This window comes from Ostrinia nubilalis, chromosome 8 (assembly GCF_963855985.1).
Source record: "Ostrinia nubilalis chromosome 8, ilOstNubi1.1, whole genome shotgun sequence".
In the NCBI taxonomy this organism is placed as follows: Eukaryota; Metazoa; Arthropoda; class Insecta; order Lepidoptera; family Crambidae; genus Ostrinia; species Ostrinia nubilalis.
Genome location: NC_087095.1, coordinates 7,126,592 through 7,150,833, shown reverse-complemented (window position 1 = coordinate 7,150,833; position 24,242 = coordinate 7,126,592).

Below are 24,242 nucleotides of genomic sequence, written 5' to 3'. Positions count from 1 at the left end.
GTATTGTTACGTCATAATTGCTACGTCATCATTATTCTTCGACGTTCCCTTCGGGCTTTTAGTCCAGTCATTTCGTCCGAAAAAAAGGCAAATAAAAGAAAATGAATTTGCGCTTCTATTTTTTTAATATGTTGTAGGAGATACCTAGAAAAGCTTAACTTGAGATTGTCGACCAAGCTTTCCTAGGAGCTTTCGCCGCCATCTTGGAAAACGCTTAAAATTTGTTTTTCGGCAATAACTCGGCTATCCGATGAGATTCGAAAATTTTTGTAGGACACTTTTTGTAGCTTTCTTTGTGCTCTACAATAACGCCCGAACCATTTTTGTCTCATCGAATGTGAACTCCGGCGACTGGTTTTTTCTCGAACGTCGTACTCTTTCCGAAGTTTTCGTTCCAGCGAGTGTCATATCAGTGGGATAACCGTCGAATATGATTGCAACCTTTCCTTCGAAGTTATGTTGTACGTATCTGACGTTAATTATTTAATTATACCGAAATAATTTGTGTCCAAAATTTTTGACTTTATCGATCGATATCTCGATAACGATGCATGATACGCTAAAAATGGTTCGGGCGTTATTGTAGAGCACAAAGAAAGCTACAAAAATTGTCCTACAAAAATTTTCGAGTCTCATCGGATAGCCGAGTTATTGCCGAAAAACAAATTTTACCCCTTTTTTCAACATGGCGGCGAAAGCTCCTAGGAAAGTTTGGTCGACAATCTCAAGTTAAGCTTTTCTAGGTATCCCCTACAACATATTAAAAAATTAGAAGCGCAAATTCATTTTCTTTTTTGAATGTTCGTAATGACTGGACTATTTGGAAGTGGAGCGCTGAAAGGGATTTCAGGCGTTTCAAGACTCGGTGCGTTGTGACCGCTTGTCCCTGTTCAATCCTACTCGAGTGATTCCATGTTCCCTGACACGAGTAGGGTAGCTATAAATCATATTGAGACCGTAAGATACAACAAAAGGATACGTTACTGTTACTGCGAAGTTTTTCTTACTATTTTTGATGTCCACTCTAGATTTATTGACGCGTCGTGACCGCTCGTCCCTATGCCTGTTCAGTCCTACTCGAGTGACTCCATGTTGCCTGACACGCGTAGGATAGCTTTAAACCATACTGAGATTCGAGGCTTTCCCAAAAATCAAATATAAGAAACGTTACTACGAACTTTTGCTTAAAATACGAGTATGTATTCAGCTTTCTTTGACTTATTCAAAATCGGATCCTATTACGAGTAATTAATCAAAATATTGTTTTTCTATTAAAATGAGCAATTTAGGTATAACAAACTATAACTTTATCATCTAACCAGCACGTCGTATTCATTAGGTAGTAATATCATATTGTAAATTGTATTTGCTATGTAAATTAATAAATATATAGGTGTTTTTGCCACCTTCACGGCATTATATTGTAATGTTAATAATAATTCAAGGATTTAGACTAATAATCAGATAAAAGTAAAAAATATTTTAGTACATGGTGACCCTATTATACAGGTAAGGGTAACAAACAATGCTTGTTACTTGCAGAAACGTCGCTGTGTATTGTGTTTTATTTTGAAATACAAACAATCTAACTTCGCTTGAGATAACTTTTGGATTAGTTGAAATAGGTTTCGAATAAAATACTAGAAAATTAAAGGACAATTCGTAATGTAATTACTTTATTATAATGACGTCAGTCTTATGTTTTCAAAGCGGTTGGATGCTTTAAATAATATCCTGAAAAGTAAATTGATAAGAATCATATTCCTAGGTTTTTTTGTAAGAGGAGGTACTCGAAAACGTCCAGTAACGGAGACAAAGTGAAGTAGGCCACTTGGCTAAGAGGCTATCGATCAATTAATTCGTTATTTATTGCTCACGTCAAAATCACAATCATGGTCTGGAGGTGGAGAAGTGGATCTCTTCATAGGATGATTAATTTAGCGGTATTTGCTAAATGCTTTTTTGATTCAGATCTGTATAATACAAATCTGTAGTAATGATAATAGAGACATAACTCAAACAAGCGCCGTCTCGAAAGTTTTGGGAAACGTTCGAACAAGGGTTTTTACTAATAAAGTAGTAAGTACCTACTTAGTTAAAATTTAATTTATATTTTTCTTGTAATTACTTTCATGTATACTACCACCCCTGAGATAGGCGTTGTTTTACAAAACTACACCTGTATAATCTACTCGTTATACTTGTTTTGGAATTATTTATTGCTTTATAAGTAATTAAACCATTCCAAGGCCTCCTTCTAACTTAGCGATTTAAGTGAAATTACTCGAGAAGGATTAACTTTTAACTCACCTTCCTTTCCATTGTAATAAATATGATGGGATGATCTCCATTCGCTGCTTGCCATCGCGTAAAGCTGCGTCTCATTGTCTAAGGTAGCATTTGGCTGTGATTTTGTGGTTTTACTTTTGACTGTCTGGCATTAAGGGTAGAGCCATAGAACCACTTTTTACGCTTCACCTACTTAGTTAAATTTGATATTAATATTAACCACATTGTTTTATGAACGGTCCTGCGCTGCCCGCATCCAGGCTCCTCCCGCGACCTTTACCAGATCGTCGGTCCACCTAGTAGGAGGCCTGCCCACGCTACGTCTTCCAGCCCATGGTCGCCACTGTGTGTCATTGTAGAAAACTTTGGGCCTTTGTCCAGCAGTGGACGTCATTTGGTTGAAACGAACGAACGAACATTGTTTTACTACTAAGGTTCTACCTATGTTATCTGTGGTCCTACTTTACAAATCTTTGTACATATTTTTTCACATTGACTTACAGAAGAGATATCCTATTTCAACTATTCCAAAATCATTATTCGTATCACTCTATCTTTGTAAATATCTCCTCAGTTTAAATACACTTTACGTTAAATTCGTAATCTTTACACAAGATCATCTTGGCAAAGTAACTGCGTAACAGAAACGCTTACCTCGTCGGGGAAATGAACCTGTGTTATCTTTGATCAACGTCGCCCGCCTGATAAATTACACGTATTCTCTCAATTTCGCTTTCTTAGCTCAGCTTTATCTCACGTGAAGACGGTACTTTGACGACGGCTGTGTTTATTTGTTTCTTCCTCTTAATAAGCTTAATATTTTACTTGTATCAGCCGAGCAAAAGCAATAAATAACTTGTGTTGTAAAACAAAGAGTAAGGGTCTCAAAAATTCTCCTCCAGCTAACTAAAGACGAACCTTATTAAGGAGGTTATTTTATCTTTTGTAAAACCAAAAATAATGGAGCCTATTCCCTTGACTTTCGCCCTATTGATTGCTAGTCAGCCGTTAAATTGAATCACGCTACCTCGCCGGCTCAGCGATTGGTCACTTCACCTAGCTAAGGGTAGGATTTTCATTGAAAGACATTTTCAATTATCTCCTAGATAAATAATTCGAAAGAAAGAAGGCAAAAAATTGTTTATTTGTTTCATAAAATTGTATTTGTTAAAACCAAAATGACAATCACTAAATCATACTCTAGGGTAGAACCCAGAATAGATTGCACGACAGTTATAAACAACGGTGTAGTGTAAAGACAATTTCTTTCAAATATCAAATGTAAAAGTATCGCTATATTCAATCGTATAAATGCCTAACTATTATTTATACCTAAGTATTAAAAGATCAAAATGGTAGAGAAGAGTTTTCAATAGATATTTAGGTAGATTATGTATAAAAGCTTAGTGGTGATGCACAAATCGGTTATATGCGGTTACGAGCATTTCATCAAATTCAACGTAGTGTAACTTTTCAGTCCATCAAAGCTTTTGGTTTGCAAATAGCTTTTAGTAAAACGTGAATGTGGCAGGTAATATTTACAGTTAAAATATAGCGGGATACAAGTAGGTGTATGCTTTGGACAGGTTCGTGGAAAATAAAGAAAAAAAAATGTGTGGCATATTAAGGCTGAGTTGCACCATCCTACTTTGACTTTAACAAACGTCAAAAATCTGTCAAACTCCATACAAAAAACACCGGTTATCGTCATAGTTCCGTAACTATGACGATAACCGGTGTTTTTTGTCCGTTTGCCCGTTTGGTTTGACCGTTCAAAGTTAGGTGGTGCAACCCAGCCTAAGTGAGTTGCACGTTTTGTAATGTAGGATTTGTAGGAAGTAATGTACCTACAGGAAGTACATTTTCATTGCAAAATGACACCTATTTAAAAGCCTTTAAGGTGTCTCAGTATTTACCTTGATGTGCCATGTTACCTGTAATGCAGCGTTGTCTAAAGAGTGAATTATACATTACGGCATCCCGGTTACACCGTCCGCAGCCTCAGACGTCCCCAGGGACCCATCCAGCTTTCCCTTTTTTAAATTTTACATTCGTCTTGTGATGAAGTGGCTGCGTTTGCCGTGTTTTATTTTCAGTCTGGACGTTGCATATCGTATTTTTTTATGAACATACTTTTACGGACTTCATCAGATGTAGGCAGATTTGAATACAGTTAGGAACATTATTTTATATTAGCTGTTTAAGTACTTAGTTACTTGCATCTAAATAATTAAGACGCTAACAAGTTAAAGTTAGCTCACTGAGCTCTATTTTTGAGCAACGGTAATTCAATGTGGTAATTTATTTTGTAATATTTATAAGAAGGTGAAGACTGATCGTTGAGTACCTATCTGATCAATAGTAATAAAGTAAAATACACATTGAATTCTATGTCTTATTATTAACTATTTCTCTCTATGATTTGTGAAAGCACTCCTAACTGCGAGTTGAAATCACTCGATCATACTGACGGTTTGTCGTTCGTATGTGAGCAAAAAGAATGCCAAACGAATGCTTGTTTTACGTTGCCTTTGTTGTAGAGCACCTTTATTTGTAAAACTATGAAAACTTCACGTGGAATATGAAATAACATTTTTGTGCACACAAAAATCTTTGTAAAGAGTGCGCAATAATTAACTTTTAAAAAAAATAAAACCGACTTCAAACGCGTGAACACAAAAAAAAACTAAAAATTGAAAATATTGCGTATAAAAAAGTTCATCCCCAATTTTCCACCCTTGGGGGTGAAATATTTTCTTCAAATTCGCATGAAACCACCCTTTTGATAATACCTATTCAACAAAAAAATAATCGTTCAAATTGATTTATAATCGGCGGAGATATTGCGTATAAAAAAGTTCATCCCCAATTTTCCACCCTTGGGGATTGTTTTTTCTATTATTAAATTTAAATGGGACCACCCTTGAGGTATTACCTATACGCAGAAAAAAGATTTGTTCAAATCGGTTCATAATTGGCGGAGTTATCGCGTAACAAACATAGAAAAAAAAAAAAAAAAAAAACATACGGGTCGAATTGAGAACCTCCTCCTTTTTTGAAGTCGGTTGAAAAGAGCGTTTACGCCGTTTGGCGCAAAAACAGTACTTTTTCAACTCGTTACAATCATTAACCAGTAATACTACAAATATGTTATAGGCATAAATAGTTAGGCAATTTCGTCGTCTAAATAGTTAATTGAGAAAATATTGCGATTAGTTTAGCATTTAAGAATTCTATCAAGATAAGTCCACACAGGTTTTGTAAATTTCCACTTTAGCGTCAGTTTACAAGCTGAAATTTTTATAAAAATACTGGGAAAACGATTTAACAAACATTTATATCCTACTAGCTTTCCGCCCGCGGCTTCGCCCGCGTGGAATTTTGTCTGTCACAGAAAAACTTTATCGCGCGCGTCCCTGTTTCAAAAACCGGGATAAAAACTATCCTATGTTCTTTCCCGGGACTCAAACTATCTCTATGCCAAATTTCATCAAAATCGGTTGCGAGGTTTAAGCGGGAAAGCGTAACAGACAGACAGACAGACAGACAGACAGACAGACAGACAGACAGACAGAGTTACTTTCGCATTTATAATATTAGTTGGGATAGCATAGATCCTTGGGCAAATAGTTATCTGAGAAAATTTTTAGATTTAAGCATTTTACAATAAGAAATCACAAATTAAAAGAACGTGAAATACCCAAAAATCAAAGTGATTTTTTCACCAATATTCTTCTTTTATTCAACACAAAAATAGCTTAATATAATAGAAGAATATCTTATCTCAAATATTTACTTTGAAATTTAAAATAATTCATTGTAGTTTTTTTTCTATGAGTATTTCAAAAGTACTATAAAACGCCGCGGAAGAATCGTTCAAATTCAGTCCGCCTCGAGGCGTTCCAGAGTGAGGTCACGTCGCTCGGTGCTCTGCTGACATGTGTCACGCGTACGTTGATCTTTGACAGGTAGCTGGACTTTTATAGTGTATCCGCAAAATCTTGGTGGTAGATTTTGCGATCACGTGGTAATTAAAATATTTTATTGTTATTTTTCATTACAGTCTATTTTTATCTATTTCAGACGTAATGAAAAATAAAATTAAGTTATTTTTAGCGATGAAACGAAAACGAATGACGAAAATTTGGAACAGCAAGTTATGTATGTATACCTACTAATATTATAAAGAGGAATAATACTAATAATTTATTTGCCATAAATAGGTGGTTACGGAATAGTTAATAGGAATGCTCTGCCAGCAGGGTCCCACCTAGTTGTAGGGGGAACATACACAACATATTACAGTCGGAAAATCTTTGCGGTAGGTACCTCGGATTGTAGTTAGTTGGACAGTGGTCATTTGACGGCCACTTGAATCGTCTCACCCCTAAGCTTTTGGCTACCGCCGGCGCACTAAGCCGGTTGATGCCTAATCTCGGAGGCCCGGCTGCACTGAGTCGCTGACTATACTTTTGCGTCGCGCGTTATATTATGGTTCTATATGGGGCTCGAGTATGGCACAGTGCTGTGTAGTCGTGGAGCATCCTACTGTTCAAAAAAGCGCAACACATGATATCACTGAGGCACAGGCTGAGGTAATTCGTGGATACCACATAGTATCCGCAGTCCGTCTATTCCCGGTTGTGGACACTGACTATGTCCCTACTGAGGATAAATGGGAAAAAAAATATTGTCATTAGTGGCGACGTATAACAATCCTACTAATATTATAAATGCTAAAGTTTGGATGTCTGGATGTTTGTTACTCTTTCACTCAAAAACTACTGAACGGATTTTGTTGAAACTTTACAGTATTATTGTTTATAAACCAGATTAACATAATTATAGGCTATAATTTATGACGATAATATGTGACAAATAAATTTCAATAAATAAATAAGACGTGTCTAAAAAGCGCAATCTATCGTCATTGGTTAAAATCTACAGCGCTGGACAAACTACTGTTTTTGACGTTCGTAAATATTCATGCGGGGGAAGCCGTGAAACGCCATCTATCAACATGATATCAAACAACAGATTTTACGAACTAAGGAGTAAAACGAGGTCCACGCGTACGAATTATTAATAAAATTAATAATATTTGTATTCATCTGGTCTTACTTGACTTTTACTTTACGTATGTCATGCACGATGACATTTGCGTCAATATTTGTGTACGTCCCCACTAGGCATAATTGGGATGTATTTTTCTAATTTGTCATAAGTTGTGAGAAAGCCTGTAGCTACAACTGGGAAAGTATGTGTCACCACTGGTGACAATCGATATTATTTATGCCATTTATCCTCAGTGGCGACAAAGCTAGTGTCGACAACCGAGAATAGACGCCAGTTGCGAGGTGACCATAGGTCCCAAAGGGAAATGTACGTGTACGTGCACCACGAGAGGTGGAAACCAAAAGGTAGAGGCTTGAGGATCTAGGCCCTAGAGTGCTGAAGGGTACGCCTGGCCGTCAGCCAAATTTTACGTCGCACCATAGAGGCAGTTCTGCCTGTATTAGAGGAGTGGGTGCGACGGCATGATCGCCTCACACAAAGGGCGACCCAGGTTCTACCGGGCCATGGGTGCTTCGGGCCATTCCTCCACCGTATAGGCCGAGAGCCTGTAGATGGTTGTCAGTTAACACTGCAGTCTTGGCACGTGAGTCACCGCAGCAGACTGATACGCTCCAACAGTGCCCAGCCTAAGCGAACGAGCGGCGGTTGGAAATGACCTCTCCCTACCAATCGGGAAGAGGCGTGAGATAGATATATAAATTGTTTATTTGTTGTAACACACTTTTTTTAATGCTTTTAACACACACATTATGTATAGTTGCTATTGAAATTCAATTCAATATCGAAATAAAGTTAGTTAGTCAAGAAACACACTAGGTGACACCACTGGTATTTTGTTACACAGGTTAGTAATAATTTCAACAGTTGCAACATAACAAAAGTGACAAAACAACATAAGATAAAGATGACTAGCGTTTCAAATAGTTCCCTGCGTCAGAGTGATGTGTGCCGCAGCGATGCAAAAAGCAAAGAGCTCTGTATAAACACTACCCTCAAAAGGGCAGAACACTGATTTTCAGCTTTTGCTAGAGAACGCATGAAGCGTACAGGTACGGAATGAACCCGCTCGCTTTCGGAAAAAATATCTACATTAGTATAAAATATATGATGAGACAAATAATCTTATGGTATAGCGTGCTTACTTTCTGTGAAAGTGTTCTTTCACAGAAAGAAGCAGTGGAAAGGGGGAGCGAGAGGCCTCAGCCGACACTCCGGTTATCCGCCGCCGACACCCTGGGCGCAAGAGGACAGCTTATGTCCCTTCCTAACAGGCCTCGGTCGCTAGACATGGAGGTGTCTGGTGGCGGCTAAAGACGAATGCTACAGGCAACAGCCAATGGCGATGTCCCGCGTTCCCTCATATCACTCATATGGATCATGGCAGAAACAGTCAGGTTTTTAGTGGGTAGGGGCTACCCACCTTCTGGTAGGAAGAACCCCACATAACCCACTAGCTGCCCCCGCAGCTGGTGGGTATGAAATGTTATGCATTTTCCGGATAAAAAAAGAATAGTAAACAGGAAAAGTTTGTTTTGAATAGAACCGATTTGAAAAAATCTCTCACCATTAAAATTCAATTTTTTTTCTGCTGAACATAGGCTGTATAAAATATTCTCAAAATAGTAAAAAACCTTTGATAATTTACTATTTGATAAAGAATTTACGTATTTATTATTGATTAGGACTAATGTATACCTACCATTATTTATAATTATGGAGTCGGTGTTGGAAGATTTGAAGATTTTATAGTTTCCTTGAGCTGTCACTTGACAGCTTGGCACACTTTTAGGATGGTGGATCAAAGTATTTTGGTTTGACTATAGAGCGTGAAAACACGCACACAGTCATAATTATTTTAGTGTGAATAAAACTAGCATCGAAATTACCTAAACTTGACATGCCACGCTAGACGTAAACGCTCTTTCAGTTTTTATTAGCTCGTTTTATACTTCATAAAGTTGTAACTGTTTTTGTTCTCGAGTTAATTCTTTTGCTTGTTTGTATAATAAAACTGAAAATTACATCTTAAAGTATTTTTAATGGACGGTCAGCATACGAATTATTTACCAACTCTACACAAGAGATTGGTGAAACTCAAAATTTGTCACGACACACTTAAGATTTGTACATGAATTAATTAAATAACTTTTGTTTTTAGCAACTACACGCTAAATTCTTTCATACGTGTCCAGTGTCTTGTGTCGAGTTGGTGAATAACTCCAGCATTTAACCGTAATAAGTAATTATACTTATGTTATATCACTTAGCATGCCGTAGGACAAGCTTAGTAGAGATAGGCCGTATAAAGATGAACTCGAATTAAGTCTGGGATGAAAAGGCTAACGTATTCCTCAGTAAAGTTCCTCTTTCCGTAATACGCCGTGGTTACTATTGTCCTCTTCCCGCCAACAAGGATAATACTCTTTGTCCTGAGCTATTTTCTTTTAAAGCCACCACATAGACTTCAAATTTTTGTTGCAAACCCGCATCTATTGCAATGGAATAAGACGCTACAGGGTTTAGTTTGATGTGCTGTCGTCCGTACAGTCATCGCATATTAGACTTTACGTTTTTGTTGGAAAACCACATCTATTACAATCACATAAGGTGCTGTTATTTACTTCGTGAGTTGAGTAGCTACGTCAGTGAGACGTTTTCTTTTCACTTAATTACGTTTCAGTACCTTTGACGGAAGTACCTAATAAATAGGATCAAACTCGGTTATGAATCATCTTTATTCAGATTTATTAAGGTTGGATTGCACCATCTTATCTTAATTTAAATATAAGAAGCGTAAAAAAAGTGTCAAACTCCAAACAAGTAAATTCTGCTTTAGTGACGTTTTCATACTGTATTCGGTACAGTTAGGTAATATAGATAACAGCTTGAATGCAATAAATTTTGGGTGAAAACATTTTTGCACATTGTGACACCTGATTTATTAAGGTGCTTCCACGCGATATTCATCAGATTTATCGCGAAAAACAAACAGGTCCATCTATGTTATGCTCATAGCTGGGCATTAACTCGTTAATCCGTTAATCGTTAATTAACGAAGTTAACATTTCTATTAACGGATTAACTTTTAAGTTAACTTTAAAAAATGTTAACGGACTCGTTAACTTCCGTTAAATTATCCTAAGTCCGTTAATCGTTAATCCAGTACCTACTATTTACCAAAAGCACGCTGAAAAACACGTTCTGACAAGTAGGTACGTTCGGGCTTTCAGAACTTTTAGAACCCAAAACAACAGTTTTTGTAACCAGATCACTAACGACACTTGTTAGTATGTGTGGGACAACTCTTGCAACTGAATTTAAGACAAGTTTTCCTCAACCGATTGAGCTGAAAGGACATCATCCACGTTTCATATATTTTTGGTCCAAAATCAAAAGTGCCGGCCAACAAAAAAAAGTGCTGTATTCTGACAGAATACGTCTGCCATAGCATTTGTTACTATGGCACCAAAGCCGTAGCTCCACTATGCGTCGAGTATTTGAGATCTAAAAGTCATCGACTATTCATACATTTTTTGTTCAAAATCAAAAGTGTCGGCCAATAAAAAAAAAAGTGCTGTATTCTGACAGAATACGTCCGCCTTAGCATTTGTTACTATGGCACCAAAGCTGTAGCACCACTATGCGTCGAGTATTTGAGATCTAAAATTCATCGACGATTCATAAATTTTTTGTTCAAAATCAAAAATGTCGGCCAATAAAAAAAAAGTACTGTATACTGACAGAATACGTCCGCCTTAGCATTTGTAACTATGACACCAAAGCTGTAGCACCACTGTGCGTCGTAGTATTTGAGATCAAAGTCAGTTGTTTCATATATTTTTAGAACTCAAATACTACGATGCACAGTGGTGCTACAGCTTTGGTGCCATAGTAATAAATGCTAAGGCGGACGTATTTTATCAGAATACAGCACTTTTATTTTTTGGCCGGCACTTTTGATTTTGGACCAAAATGGATGATGTCCTTTGGTATACTTATGTAAGTACGATGACAATGCAATGTTATGGTACCATTGAGCTGGTCTGATGATGGAGTCATGAGGTGGCCATAGGAACTCCTAAATGAAACGGCGGCATCGCATCGAATTTGGGTTCGTTGGATTTGTCTTTTCGAGCACTTTAGTACTAGATGATGTCCAGGGTCCTGATGATGGAGTCAGGAGGTGGCCATAGGAATTCCTAAACGACACAGTGGAAACTTATCGAGTTTGGATTTGCTGGATTTGTCTTTTCGAGCACTTATTGTAATTGAACCAAGGCTCTGAGATTGAGATACTTCTATACTTATAATAAATCTGTAGAGAGGTCAATTCTGTACATGAAATATATTTTCAAAATAACTATCAGGGGATGATTAGTGATCGATACTGATGCCAAAAATGCAATCAGTAAAATTTTTGTCTGTCTGTCTGTCTGTCTGTCTGTCTGTCTGTCTGTCTGTCTGTCTGTCTGTCTGTATGTTCCTTATAGAAACAAAAACTACTCGACGGATTTTAACGAAACTTGGTACAATTATTCTTCATACTCCTGGGCAGGTTATAGGATACTTAGGAATTCCCACGGGACCGGGAATTAGCGGGAAAATCTTTTTGTATGAAAAATCTAAACTGCTTTAGTTAGACGCTTGAAATTTGGCATGCAGGTACCTTAGTAAACTTTAAGCTTAGTTACAACAGGATATTGCAAAATTCCCACGGGAACGGGAGTTAGCGGGAAAAAACATTTGTATGAAAAAATCTAAACCGCGTAAGATAGACGCTTGAAATTTGGCATGCAGGTACCTTAGTAAACTTAAAGCTTAGTTACAACAGGATATTGCAAAATTCCCACGGGAACGGGAGTTTGCGGGAAAAAACATTTGTATGAAAAAATCTTAACCGTGTAAGATAGATGAAGGGGTTAAAACGGGATCCACGCGTACGAAGTCGCGGGCGGCCGCTAGTCTTTTTTAAAAACAAGCTTTTATTCTGAAATTCAGTTGTACTAAAACGAAAAAAATAATTGTAGGTACTTATGCAAGGTTCAAATAATTTCGAAAGCTTATAGCGCAAACAAAAAAAATTGGCCAAGTGCGTGTCGTGGCACGCGCAGTGTAGGGTTCCGTAGTGGTCCGTCATTACCACAGTATATTTCAGAAGCAAGCAATTACTTCATCTACACTTTTCATATTTTCTTCTAAGGAATTTTCACTAGTTAAGAAATTTTGTAATACATGAGTTAAATGACTATTACTCTCAAACTAATAACTCTCTTAACCGCTATAGTTTTCCTTGAAAGTTCATGAATAACAGTATTATCACCAATTTTTCGGGGGGGACGCCCTACTCGAACAAAAATTGGCACTTTAAACTTTAATAATTTGCAAACAGATCCCTAAATGGAAAAATGTCTTAGGAACTCCTAAGCCATTTTTAAGACCTATCCAACGATACCCCACACGATGGGGTCAAAGATGAAAAAAAAATTCATCCCCACTTTACATGTAGGGGAGCTACCTACCCTAAAAAAATTTTTTTTTTCAAAATTTTATTCTACCGTTTTGCCGGCGTGCTTAATATACATATCTCTACAAAATTACAGCTCCTTAGTGCCAATAGTTTCCAAGCAAAACCTCGGACAGACAGACAGACATCGAAACTAGGGTTCCTCGTCAGGACTACGGAACCCTGAAAAAGAGGAACATACAATTCTTTTTTCGTTTTATTATCATGTGTTAACGGATTAACGATTAACGTTAACTTGCGTTAAATCTTGTGAAATGTAACGTTTTAACGTTTAACGAAGTTAATTTTTTTATTAACGGTTTAACGATTAACGAAGTTAACTATTTGATTAACGGTGCCCAGCTATGGTTATGCTACCCACACAGATATAAATAAAACTCACTACCAACCAAGGGATGGATTGAAATGACCTAAACTTCAAAATGGTGATTGTTTCTTAAATAAAATATAACATTTTAGAATATTAATGTAAAGTCATATAATTATACCTATGTAAATTGATACTCGTTAATTAACTATGTTACTATGTAAGTAAGATTTTCTAAAAGCATGCTATATTTCCCAAAAAAATAATATCAAATGTGTCGAGAACCAAGGCTTTAATGGCACGTGTCAGCGCGACTATGTTTGACTCCATTAATTTTAGGAGTGTACACGATGTGTTTGCTTTAGAAAATGACACTGCGACACCTGATCTATTACCTCTCTGCAGCACTTTGCAGTTGATCCAGTGGGTGGGAACGAGAGGTGGGAATAGGGTGCTTGAAAATAATGATTCTGCTCAAAATATGGCTTCATAACTGTTTGTATTATTAAAAATCCCATTGAATTTTTCTTGCTGGGTTCATATTAAATATTGAAAGCATGCAAGTTGTGAACAATTTTATTATAACTGGAAAATGTTTTGAATTGCATATCTATTAGCTATGCAATGCTGAGCTCTTCTCACAGGAAGGGAAAAGATTGTTCGAAATTATTCAGCAGAATAAAATAAAAATATTTTAAGGTAGTTACTGAAAATGTAATTACCTCTTGAGGATTCAGACAAAATTCATTGCAATTGCAGAAATGCCAACATTGAAACGTAATTTCAGGGGCTGCATTCCGTGTTCCATAAATTTTGGAAGCGGACCTGTTGGATAGGAAACGATACTGCGGCAATACACATTGCGCCAAGGCAAGTAATACATCTGTGTTGAAACCAGATATTCACTGAAACGTTATAATATTCAATTTGAGAAAACTGATCCGTTCCAAAAAAACACCCTTTGTTGCCGCGCAGCCAAACGTAAAACTAACTGAAGATACAAAGATTTTGTTGTATTGTAGCATGAATATTTTCTGTGTTTATGAACATCGAATTATTCCTTTTACATTTCGAATGATGGACTTACAACATTTTGCTCATTTTAATATTGTATTACGATTTTAACAACAACCTATTTTCTGAATGAAAGCTATTATGGCCAATATTATGAAAAACCTGAAAAACACTCAATATCAACATAGCTAAGTATTGGTTTAACTTTAATGGAATAATTATAAAATCTCAAGCTCGATCATCTTAATTAAGTATCGATTTACCTATAATACATGTTGTTTACTTCCAGGACATTTGATATTAAAACTGACAGTGTTGTGCTACAAGTTTTTAATGCTGTATCCACTAGCATTTTCCCCACTATACCAACAACATTCGCTCGCGGTACCTGTATTGCACCGCCATACTAGCATATCAAGCGCGCACGGCCGGCCGTGGTTCCGGCGACTGCCGCCGACTTCCCGCCGGAAGAGATCCCGCGGGAATCCGCGCATTGTCACGTGCTGCGCTAATACATCTGTCATGTGAACGTTTGAATGTGGAACGAAGTATCACAGATTAGAAACGGTGATGCAAATTGAATGCGCACTTTTAGCGCAAATAGATTTGATCGTCGTTTGTTTGTAATACCAGAGCAAAACGACTGATAGAGTTCATTAATTTAGTTACAGAACTTATTATTGAAAGAAATCTTGAATGTTGTATTGTCTGCAAAAGAAATAAGATACCATACTTCACAAGGCACGTTATGAGATCTGATTAGGCTTTATTTAACGCTTAAGGCGGTTCATAAAGTAGGTATTAGGACGAGGGCTGTGACATCAGTTTTTCCAACTCACACATTAAGTTTAGTAGAAGAATGTCTGTAGCTGGTTAGATGATAGTAACAAGGTTTAGGTCGTCTAAACGTTCTTGTTATGACTAGAGATTATAGACATAATATTATGCAACGTTTCTTTCATGTTTCTCACGTGAAAAGTTTCATTGTTGAGTTTAAAACGTGTAAATGTAATTAAATTATTTCATTGCCTCCTGTGGGTTTACCAATTTAATTCCAAAATGCGAAAACATATTCTGAGGCAAGTATTACCCCAGGAATAAACCGCAAAGCTGAGTTTGACAAATAATGTTTAATTCAGCGGGGAAATCGGAAACGTTCATTATTATTTCAGACCAATACTATCAGTTCTACCGGTTATTCCTATATTATATGCATCTGGGGTATTCGGCAGGAATTTGATATTGAAGATTGTGGGGTCGCGCATACATACTACAAAGATTTTCTTGATAAAATAAGTTTAGAGCTGAGTTGCATCGTAATTAAACTTTAACAAACGTCACAAAACTGTCAATATAACAATAACACCGGTTATTGTTATAGTTAGGTAAGAATTTTAACATAGCTTTTACCATAATTGTACTGGTAAAAAATTAACAAGAGTATAATCGTAGTTTAAACAGCGCCTTTAAAATTTTCGGTTTTCCCTTACTGTAAATAGGCATACAAACGTTTATTTTTTGGTTTTCAAGTCAACGAGTGGTGTTGTCAACAGTATGCTGGTGTGAGTTTGACCTTATACGTCCATTTTATGGATCCAATACTTCTGAAAGTCGTAACAAACTTGTATAACTTCCAGTTTTGTAACACTATCGGCTGATTGGCTGGTGCTATAACAATATAGAATTTACGAGACTTATATGATGTAGTTATTTGGATTTTTATTATTATTACGAGAGATTAAGTTCGCTTTTAGCTTGTCATTTATATGGGCCGGTACTTGGATATGTTTGGCCAAGGATACCAAGAAATGCCATAAATATTTAATTGATGAACCATAAATCCTATGACGCAGGAAGACGAGAAAGTTAATTTAAAAGTTTTGACATCGGACTGCATTAATTCAATTAACCGTGGACGTTTGCCAAATTGAGATTCATTTGGGCCAAAATAGATAAAGTTAAATATCTCCATCCCACTGTTAACGGGCTGATCCATCTTGTCGCAGTATATAAAACAGATTTTAATAACTATAAAATCAAAATTATTCTGACCGAATATTATTTAAAAAGTTAATTACTAACTAAACTAATATTGATATGAAAACAATAGAGTTAAAAGTCTATTTGCATACTTATGCTATGAAAACAATATGGATAGTAAGTAAAACTTTGGGCAAATCATATAAAATGTATTAGTAGTCAAAATTACCAACTTGATTCTCATTATTTGTTTCGTGCCATAAGTGGATTGTAACAACGTATATTCATTAGTAATAGTAGAGATCTCAGCAAGAGGAAAACTAAATTAACAGTAAATAACTGTTGATTTATGTACGTACCCCAGTTATACAAATAAATGAGGGTACTCGGATTGCGCGTAGTTGGTAGGATATGCATGAATACCCGGTCAAGAGCTCCTCGGGACGTAAGCAGGGTTATGAGCCCACTTGTGCTATTGCACTTTCGTATAAAATAAAATACTACTTAATGAATATTAATTAAGGCCAGGTACACCAGTTCCTGTAAAAGTTTCAGATTTTTTGACACTGGATATTATGTAAGAAATATATTCCTATCTGAATCCTGTGAAACAAAAAGTTATAGCTTATCTAACAGACAAGTCCCTATTAAGTCAGGCAATAACATTGTGCGATTTATTCGGATATTACAGTTAATAGTTTTAAATTTCTACCAAGATTGTATTGTTAGTACTTGGTAAAAGAAATATTTATTATGTTAGATTATACCATTTATAAAGTTTAAAAACAGTTTGCTTTACAAAGTATTTAAATAAAGTAACCATAATTTTAGTCACAGCTAGACGTTATCGTCGACTAAGTTTTTCTATTTTTCTTTTATTTTTCATTGCTTATCGTGCTGTAATTTAAAACTTCCATTCTCATAATGGCCGCTATCGACTGCACATCACATAAAAGAAGAAAAATCTCTCCTAAGGCTGTAATAATAACCTTTTCAAAGTTACCGCCGTAAGTTACGAAGAATTTGTAAAGAACTCTCTAATAAGTTGATTCGAGATTCATGGCGGCTTCAGAAGTTTCCGACTAAAGATGACACGTGATTAGGAAAATAAAAAAGTTAATGCAGCTTTCTTTGAAGTGGTGAGAAAGTTTAAAAAATGTCATGTACAAAAAAATCTAAAGTAGTTTTTTGAGTTTGTCTAGGTAGTTGAGGTACTCTATTTTATAAACGAACTACCGGCCGCCCGCGAATTCGTACGCGTGGATCCCGTTTTACCCCCTTAGGGGTGGAGTTTCGTAAAATCATTTCTTAGCGGATGCTTACGTCATAACATCTACCTGAATGCCAAATTTCAGCCCGATCCGTGCAGTGGTTTAGGCTGTGCGTTGATAGATCACTATATTAGTCAGTTAGTCAATCAGTCAGTCACTTTGAGTCAGTATACATATTTGGAGAGCTTTATACAGGGTGGAATTTTGTAATGCCACCTGGAGGGAAAGTACTCTTAATACTGTAGATAGAAAATTCTCTACCATACCATACAATTTTCTGTTTCCACCACAAAATTCCACCCTGTTTATTATAGATACAAGGAACCAAAGCCACCAAAGGAAAAACACCATTATTGTGAAGATTATTTGTTCTGTAGCTGAATCATCGAAAGGCAAAATAGAAACAACAAGAAAACAAACGAAACAATAAAAAGAACTCGTCACCTTTGTAGGCTGTCGAGGAAAAATAGCTACCACAGTAGTAAATACCTAGTAAAGTTTTATTTTCGAAAACCTTGACATCACAGAGTCGTCAAATAGGGAAGCAATAGGCTTTATATCCCAAGTTTTGTGTCGGAATGGCATAATTTCCACATGAATATCAGGATTAGTTTGTCCGATTTATTGTGTTATTTTTGTCCGTTTCCTTCGCAAATACGTCTAGGTAAAAATACTAGGGTTACCAGATTTTACCAGAGAGTAGATATACTTATCCCCGAATTATTTTTTTTGTCAATGTTAGGCACTATTATTTTAAGTAACTCATACGTTATATAAATTAAAATAGTTTGTTTATTAATATGTTTAGTACAATATGTTATAGCATGTTATTTGTAAAGAAGATGTAAGGGCTAAAATTCCGGGTACTTATGTCACGAAAAGTGATCTGGTAACCCTATTTTTACGTAAGTAATCATGTTTTATTCAGCATGTACCTATGTACCTACCTGTTTCATTTTATTGTCATGTTTTCATTGTTTTCTCCTCACTATAGGAAGATTATTATTATACTACAGAAAAGTGGGTTACCGTTATAAGTTTGTATTTGTGCCTTTCTGTAGCATCATGGTTTACCTACGTATGAACCGATTTTAATCTAAGTAGTATTTTTTTCATCTTTAAAATGTGATCGTGTTATTAGCTACGTTTCACGAAAATCGGTTTAGCCGTTATAATTAAATATGTAAACATCTGCTTCTTTCTAAGACACTTTTGAAATCTCGCGTTTACTTTTAGATTTACGATGTTCGATCTCGAATAAGACCCTAATCCCGACTGGAAGTGTGGTGTGGATACGTCTGGAGAGCCCTTTATGGGTCTCGGAGCCTGGCGATTGTTAAAAATTCATCGCATGTGCTGTTTGTACCCCATTCGCACATCAGCCTTGCCTTTTTCTTTAGACGTCATAGGATTTCACCCACTGGAATTGAATGGAACCTATTTTTGGAACTTGTTTAATTTTAAATACGTACCTCTTGTAGAATGTGATTGGGGTTATTTGATTGTAGGTGGCAATTATTTTATTTTTATGAAAGATTTACCACCTCTACAATCCAGTGCTCAGAGAGTAGGACACTCTTGATTTTGAAGTCCTGGATTGAATTTCCTTGTGACGCACTAGGACATGTCAGATGTCTGCCCATGAAATCTGTCACCAAGTTTTGATCTCTATTATTATCAGACAATAGAATAAGTTGAGTTCAGTTGACTAAGGCCGACTCTACAATTCCGTGGAGGCGGCGCGCGTATGTGTTCACGCGCACCGTTAGCGAAGAACAGGGAGGTACAGACTACTCCCCTGAAGCCAGTCGTTGCTTGCTCAGACCAACAGAGCGAGCCACAGTCTGGGGCGGAGCCGCGAAAGAATGTCTAGGCCGTCTAGCTCGGACAATAACTCGCAGCTCCGTCCCAAAGACTTCGGGAGGACACCGTCAGGTTTTAGTGAGTAGACCCAGCCCATCTGGCAGGGAGAGCCTCACATAACCCACTGGTTCCCCCGGGCCAGTGGGTATGCAATTTCATGCATTTCCTGAGGAAAAAAAAAGGCCGAAATTACAATAAGTCAGAATAAGCACAACGTTTTAACAATTCGACTTATTTGCCGTAGCAGTTCTAATACACCTAAATTAATAACCAAGAAGTTGTTACGTCATAAAAATTCATATTCAATTTTTATTGCCTCCATTTGAGTCTCAACGGACCGAAAGCAATTTTCGATCTGTTATTTATCGGGTGCTGAATCGAGTTTGCTAGCAAAATGTATGCCGAAATTTTGTTTGCGTTCACAGGCGCCATGTTGTTTGTTTACTATTTTCATCAGTGAATAAAGCGCACATACTCGAATGTATTGTGTTTCGTTTACTTATTTTTATTGGTTTGATTGTAAAATAATTGTTATTTGGTTATCGTCCAATTTATTTTCGATGCTTACTTAATACTTGCCTATAAAGCTTTAATAACCACAACACATCCTAAGTTATGTAGATAAAAGTACCAAGTCTAGAATGTTACATAATTAAAGGTAATAGAAATATACCTACTATTGACTGCTTGCTCCATTTGAAGACGTATTCTTATTGTATGTAAATGGTCACATGTAGGAGTTTTTGTCCCAACATTCGTTACGTCCTAAACAAAGTTTGTATATTTAGTACTTAAATCAAAGCAAACGAAATTGGAGGCCGACTCGTCTCAAGAGCAGGCCCCGGCTCATCTTGTTCCCTTAATTTTAAGTTAACGAAACTCTTAGAACACGATACTTAATTGGTTTTTAATGAAAAAACAAATAAATACGGAGAGAAAAGTCGAGGACGAAATGAGCAAGTTATTCAGGTTTCAGTTCAAATAGTCAATCTGTATTTCATTTTGCAACTTGCTGAAATAATTCGTAGGTTTGTTTGTTTGTTTTTAGTTCAATCAATTTCATTGAATATTTTGTACGAGACACGTAGATGACGAAACTACTACCTACTTACCTACTTAGATTTTTGCAAACACGGGAAATGAATATTTATCAACATGGATAAATATTTATTGACTTCTTTCTTCTTCTACTTTAAAAATGTATATGTTGACTCACTTTATCCAATGATTTTCTTTCTTTTTACGATGTTGTAGCAAGTCCTCCAATAGGAGTTTAAATTAAAAAAACAATATTTATTTCTCAGTAACAACTGTCTTAATTATTAATGTAGCTGGCTGAAATTATATTATCAAATCTTTTGTCGTTATCTGGAGTTTAAATTCGTCTGGGTAGTGGAAGTGAACTAATGCAAAGTTTGCGCGAGACATAGTCGATGCGGTTACGATTAGCCGTACGTATTTAGACTTTAATTTAAATTGCTGTTAAATAAAATGACAAGCTTGGGGTCGCAAATGAGAATCTTTTTTTTTTAAGTCGGTTAAAATGGAGCCGTATTAACGAAGAAGGCTGTTAAAAGTTTTAAGAGTCAGAATAAAAAAGAGAACTGTCGTATTTTACCTTTCCAAATTAAATTAAAGATAATGAAGTTGAAATAAAAAGCTTTGTTTCAATAATCTTTGAATTTATCATCTACGTTGGAGTTTAATTAAATTCTAAAAGATGATAAATCATGATTTTATATCGCGTTTATTCGGATGTCACAAACGTTAATAAGGATAAAGACTCGTTTGTCGAGAAATTACGTCAATAAAAGGCAAAGAGCGCTCCGTGCTTGAAGGAAATGATCAATCAAGAGGGTACTGTATCATACCACGGGGGATATTATCCCAATCCCAACTAATATTATAAATGCGAAAGTAACTCTGTCTGTCTGTCTGTCTGTTACGCTTTCCCGCTTAAACCTCGCAACCGATTTTGATGAAATTTGGCATAGAGATAGTTTGAGTCCCGGGAAAGAACATAGGATAGTTTTTATCCCGGTTTTTGAAACAGGGACGCGCGCGATAAAGTTTTTCTGTGACAGACAAAATTCCACGCGGGCGAAGCCGCGGGCGGAAAGCTAGTTGAAGATAAACATACATTTTCTTCAGATTTTCACCAATCTTTTATTTATAACTTCCATTGATTGAGTGGTATTTTATTTAAGACTTTGCCTTTATCGATATAAGAAAAGTAGTAACCTTGTACTGGTAATATGTTCTTTCGAAGGTCAAATTATTTTTAGTTTACATACATAATTAGAACGGAGAAATAATCTTACTGACAGTGTATGATAATGACTGTATGGAGTATTAATAGTTTTAAATATCTAATAGAGTTGTGTTTCGATTTCATGCATTCTAATTCCACCCAAGGGAGAAAATATAATTTTAAAATCGAATCTGTCGTTAACGTTACATCGTTTAAAAGACCCAGTCTTTTTTTAAGCATAGGCAGGTACTTATTTGACCGCAATCGCACCTGGTGCACATATTATCTGCCCTGTAAGTGCCTATTCACTCTCGCCTTTAAAAAGGACCGGATTTGCGACTTAATCAATACTAAATTGAAATTATTGTTTACAGGCACTTATGAGTTTGCCTCAATTAGTTCAAAGTTAGGCATACATATAATACTACTCGTATGTATCTATCACACATCTCTATTTATATGTATTGTATACCTCATATGTGTTGTAACTAACACCCCCGCACGTACAGCCTAACTGATTAGTTTCCCGACGGCAACATAACAAGCAATGTTGTTAGCAAGTGCCCCCTAAGTTCGGCAACAACCCGGCAACTTGCAACTGGAACAAACGATCTCTTCGTTGCCTAATTAGCCGTCTCGATTTCAGAAGTTATCGGCAACTTATTAATAGAATATGACAACAAGGTTTGCTTCAAAATGTATTGTGGAACTTATAATTAAAGAGAAAGAAGATTTTGCTTACTCGTGCTGAGCAAAATGAAGTCCACGAACTTTTAGACGGAAAAAAGTTCAAGCTAATAATTTTAATGAAAGGACTAATTAATCCCTATTAGTAATAAGACAATCCTTGTCCATGACACGTAGTACAGTCTACAGAATATTCTGCACATAATGTCATTTAAATGTATATTTCTAGTCCCTATTCTGTACGTGTACCTTTATATAATTTACTAAAACATACCAAGCAACTCACGTATAGTTTGGGATTGCGGTCGGCAGTCGGAAAATACTTTGTTTGTTGCTTTGTAGTTGTGAAACTAACCATTTAACTTGAATCGTGTGTAAATAAAATATGAGATAGGCGTACTGTAATGAGTGGTGTAGAGCAACGCCGCTATTACAGCTCTAAATTCATGCTTTATTCGAGAGAAATAATACATCAAAGGCCAAATAAAGTAATACAAAATGAATTCCCTTTTTTGTCGGTCCGGAGTCTGCTAATATGTCATTCTTGGTTGAGTAGGGTATAATAATGTGTGTATAAATACCAAACTTCATTGCGATGTTTTGTTTTCGATGGACCAATTTTGTTGAATGTTTGCAAAGCATCAATATTCATGCTGACACACGCATACTGCTTTGTTCCGGAAAATCTGACCCGTTTAAGGTCTTCAAAGGCATTTTAATAAAAGCACCACGTCACATCATTGTCTGTAGTAATTTGACGTGAACTTTCGGCATCCAGTAGCGTAATTTAGCCGCAAAGCCCGCTTCGCAGTGGGCAGAAGTGACCTAAATAAACAGATTGGCTCCAAGTAACTAACGGTTCGAAAAGCTATGTTCACTTTATACAGGTATTTGCGACGTACATCACTATCCGAAATGGAATTGACTCGCTCTCCTTTATATCGTAATAAAATATTACCGAATAACGATCCCGGGGAGATGGTAAACATGTTAGCAAGATCAAAAATGTTATATGTTATGGAAATCTCATGTTAACTTCTGACAAATCGTAATAAACTTACGTCGGGGGTTTCTGGAACGAATTTATTCTTCAAAATGCTTTGCGTGCTGCGCAAAATATAAAAGTCCAGGTGACGGAGAGAGCTCGATAGAGAAGGATCAACTCTATAAAAAGAACTGCCTTATAGGCATTTTAATTTGTGCTAAGTTGGACCCGATGGGTTGATTGGATAGAAGTATTTCATTAAAAACTTCGGTGAAGTCCATTGACACACCTACCAGTTCTTTATGTATATAAACGCACTATTTATTAATTACCTACTACTATAGTAGGTTAACTCAAGGTTGTATTAATTAATACTATGTTGAGTTCAGGTTTATGAGTTCTAAACTTGATCTTCACTTGCTTACTGTACGAAGTCAAATATAGAGATTTTCTGGAAAATAATTTTCTCGCGCACGAAGTCGCAAGCACACCTAGTTAACAACACAGGCTAGTAAAAAAATTATGCTCCGGCTTAAATTAAAAATGGCTTTGTTCTGCTCCTAAAGGTTCATGTGTTTCCGCGATAAAATTTTTGTTCTTGGTTCCGTATTTTAGAGATCTACATAAAAATGCTCGAATCATCTAATCCTTTGAACCGTCAAAGCGTTCCAGTCTAACAAACCCCGCTTATGTTTGCACAAAAAAGGATTAATAATGTAACGAGGTACCTTGAAGTTAAGTCTAAGTATATAAATATTTAAGTAAAAGATACTGTTTTAAATGGAATGTCTCTTGAAGATTTATGTGTCTGTTAGTCAAAGCATTAAGTGCAGACAAATTTTGTTGAAACCGACTTTGAAGTTGCTTACTTTTGATTTATGTATGAGCTGCATTGCATTACAAAGAGGCATGTGGAATGAGATTGTAGGATTCCAAGAAATGTTAAATATTAAAAAGTAATGAACTTCACAACAAAGATGCTTTAATTAACTTAA